General features: G+C 39.8%; 1 pseudogene; it reads left to right on the top strand.

Annotated features, from left to right (window-relative positions):
• Positions 1 to 597: 597 nt before the first annotated feature.
• On the top strand, positions 598 to 1,847 carry LOC120208076 (annotated as a pseudogene).
• The last annotated feature ends 2,266 nt before the right edge of the window (positions 1,848 to 4,113 follow it).

Below are 4,113 nucleotides of genomic sequence, written 5' to 3' on the forward strand. Positions count from 1 at the left end.
GAAACAAGGAAAAGGAAACAAGACAACCCAGACTCTCAAGGTTGTATGAACGAACGAATGATATCTCAGTCCCACAAATGGTTGAAACAGAACATGCAAATACCCAGCAAGGTTTTCCTTCACCACGCTGATATGTATGTGTGTGTGTATATATATATATATATGTATAATCTTTGTGGTTGTAAACACGAAAGAGAGAGAAAAATGTCCAAGTGTTTGGATTTTCGTTGGACAACCTTGTTTGCTAGGCCCGTGGTACCCCCTAGCAGTTTTTGCTGGTTTTCCTTTATTTTTATTTTTCTCTCATTCTGCTTCATATTATCCTCTCTGTTGTGTTATAACTTGGTATAGGTAGGAGTATATATATTTACGTATAAAGTTCTTTCTTTTTTCTTTAATTCAGCTTTCTCAACAGTAACAGAGGAACCTAAGGAGTTTTGGTTGTGAAAAGTGGCAATTATTATTATAGCATTAGAAAAACAACAGCAAGAGGAAAAAGAAGGTAATCACCAAAAGAATAAAAAGAGGATATATAACATTGCTGCTGCACGAGTGCTTGAGGAATGGCAGAGACAAATAAGCTATGGGATTTGATTGATTTGGGATTCTGTATGTGTCCCTTTTTTTACGTCTCAACAAAGGCAATTCCAAATGGTGGGTGGTAATAATCCAGGGCAGTTTAATGACACGACTTTTAAGAAAATCTTTGTTGGTGATTGGCTTAGGAAACTCAAAGAGATACCATGAGGCATTATTTTGAGCAATTTGGAGATATTCTCTAGGCTGTTGTGATCACATACAAGAATACTGGGAGATCCAAAGGGTATGGCTTTGTAAGTTTGTTTGATCCCTTTCTATTGACAAAAGCCTTGATTGTTTTCCTTTGTTAATCATGCTATTTGACAATGAAAATTAACTCTTTTTTGTTCATCTTTTGTTTGCAAGTTACGTTTAAGGATCCAGAGGCAGCTAAAAGAGCATGTCAAAACCCTTCACCTATCATTGATGGAAGGCGAGCCAACTGCAATCTGACTACATTGGGTGCTCAAAGGACTTGTCTACCAATTTCTCAACATGGTTTCTTTCTTTCTTTCTTCCCTTCCTTTTACATTTCTTTTTAGCATATGTTTGAGTTTGGTGATGGTATTTTAAATGTAAAAAATCCATTTTTTTTATTATTTCTGAAGATCTAAATCACCAGAGGTTTACTATAAATTTAATTTAAGAAGACCAATCAAATGCAGGGCAGGACGGTTTGGACCAGCTCCTGATCTTAGATTGATGGCACCACTTGGCTACCATGGTCCCTCAGCCTACATCCAACAACCTAATAGTCAATATTCAATTCCTTCCTTAGGGTGAGTTCAATATTGTAGAAATCGAAATACAATGGCATTTGTTTCATTTCGTTATGTTTTCATCGCCATCATTCTCTTTTTGTTTACTTTCAGGTATAATGGATATTCACAAGAAGGCATTTATCCTTTTGGTTAGTATTTACAAAATACAAACAGACATTAAACGATATTAGTTCTTTGACATTGCTTTGCCTGAAATTTAATGTTTGGCTTGCAGAAGTATTATAACCACTATGGAGGCCAACAGTTTTCACCTTCGCCATTGAGGCATCGGTGATGCCGGGGATGTTACATAATTTGTGTCCACCTTATGCTCAACATGCACAAAATAATCAAGCTCATGGTTCTGGAGTTCAATATCTGTAAATCGTATTATATCCTTATTTGCCTCAGCAATATAGCTTGACGGGTATCGTTTCTGTTCCATCTTCAATGTCCATGGCAGCAACTACCACAGTTATACGACTTTTTAATACATTTATAGAGTAATTTTACTGTAGTTCGCAGCGGGTTAGTCTTTTGGTTTATAAGTGTCAATTGCAAGAAAACTTCAATGCAAATTGCGCCTATAGGTGATAATCATCAAATAATATCTGCAGCAGGTATTGCAGTAACAACTACGGAATCTCAGCAGCAGCAACGATTACACCAGCAGCAGCAGCAGCAATGGAAACCACAACAACAACACCAATTGCGGCAGCAACAACGAAAATGTCACCACTGCAGCCACCACCTGCAGCAATAACCGGGGTAATAGGGACGAGAACAGGTCCATCACAAGCTCTCAAGACATCTACTGAAAACAAACCACCGTGTTAGTCCATCACAAGCAAAGAAGAAACATTCGAGTAAAAAGAACACAAGTTATTGACTCTAGACAAGGATGCTTCATGCCTGATCAACTAGCATAACAAGAGATAGAACTCAGGAAAGTCCATACAGGGGATTGTTCAGTCAAGGAACGAGCGTTTCATACATAAACTTTGTTCTACTAGCTGTCTATAATTCATGCTCGATAGGATTGTTTTATAATCACCATCTTCAGACATCAAACTCGTCACACATGTTTAATCATAGGAGGATAGGGGGTCTGTTAATTACCTTTTTTTAGGCTTAGGAGAAGAAAATTGTTACAACTGCTACTGAGAATGTCAGACAGGTGGAGCCACGTAGGAGCAAGAGGGAAAGAAGAATTCCAACCTCCATAACTGATTTTGTCCCATCTTAGGGAATAGACTATATATAAGATGTGTTTGTAAAGGGCATGAAAAACCTGCACTTGTTTTCCCTTTTCTGAAATCTAAGTCTCGTTCTTCCTTCTCTCAATTTTTATTTTGTCCTTTCTTCTAATTTGTTCATAACAAATTAGTGCTTTCGTTGCCCTCTTCATGGTGAATCATACGGAAGCCATTAAAGCCCTTTAGGATACCTCGGCTCAACATGACAAGATTCTCACCTCGTTACAATCCCATGTCACGACCCAGGAATAATGGAACTCAACTACCTAGCTCACCCTCCAGGATATGGCTACTCAGCTACATGCCATTGCTACCCATTTGGGAACCTCGACGAATTCATCCAGTGTTACCGTCGATAGCAGTGCGATTCGGGTTAAGGTAAAGGTCCGCGTTGATTCGGAGGATGTTTTCCCCTTTGCTCCAAAGATTTTTATGTACTTTCGTTGGAATGTACTGAATTGGAACTTGGGGTGGCATGGCTGGTTACATTGGGGTCGATCACGAATAGATTTCTCCAAGTTGTCGTTCCAATTTCATCAAGATTCCATTGACATTTGTTGGTGGGGCGAGTCTAGTTCTGGACCTCACCAAGTTTAATTTCAATCGCTTAGTCGGATGGCTGCCACAAAAGCCATAGCCATATGCTATTTGTTGCAGCTCTAACAACCAACTTTGATCGAACCCTCTGTTGAAACGCCCCTACATGACAGCTCTCTTGGATGAGTTTGGCTCCGTTTTTGTTCCCCCTCAGGGCCTTCCACCTGCTCGACAAAATGACCATGCTATACATCTTCAACTTGATGCGAAGCCAGTCAACGTTCATCCATATCGTTACCCCTATTTTCAAAAAGGGGAGGTCGAACGCCAAGTTCAACAGATGTTGGATTAGAACTTAATTCGCCGGAGCATGCACTAGTCCATTTTCTTCCCCGGTACTCATCGTCAGAAAAAAGGATGATACGTGGCGATTTTGTGTGGATTATCAAGCATTAAACGCCGTTACAATCAAGGACAAATTTTCTTTACCAACAACCAATGAATTGTTTGATGAGTTATGCAATTGCCAGTTTTTCTCGAAGCTTGATTTGCTTACCGGCTACCACCAAATTCGAGTTCAAGCTGCCGATGTTCACAAAACGACATTTCGAACTCATGAGGGTCACTATGAATTTCTGTCATGCCTTTCGGTTTGACTAATGCTCCGTCCACTTTTCAAGCTTCGATGAATGATATTTTTCGCCCCTTTTTACTCAAAATTGTACTGATATTTCTCGATGATATACTCGTTTACAGTCGTTCTTGGCAAGATCGTTTGGAGCATGTTTGGTAAGTTCTGTCACGCTTGAAAGAGACGGTATTTGTTGCTAAGCGCAGCAAATGCACTTTTGGGCAAACTTCAATCGAGTATTTGGGGCATATCATTTCAAGGGAGGGACTAGCTGTTGACCCGACCAAGATCAATGCGATATGTGCTTGGCCCACCCGTAAAACAGTTCGGGAGGTCCGCAGCTTTCTTG

Source organism: Hibiscus syriacus, unplaced genomic scaffold (genome assembly GCF_006381635.1).
Source record: "Hibiscus syriacus cultivar Baekdansim isolate YM2019G1 unplaced genomic scaffold, ASM638163v2 tig00015910_pilon, whole genome shotgun sequence".
NCBI classification, from domain to species: Eukaryota; Viridiplantae; Streptophyta; class Magnoliopsida; order Malvales; family Malvaceae; genus Hibiscus; species Hibiscus syriacus.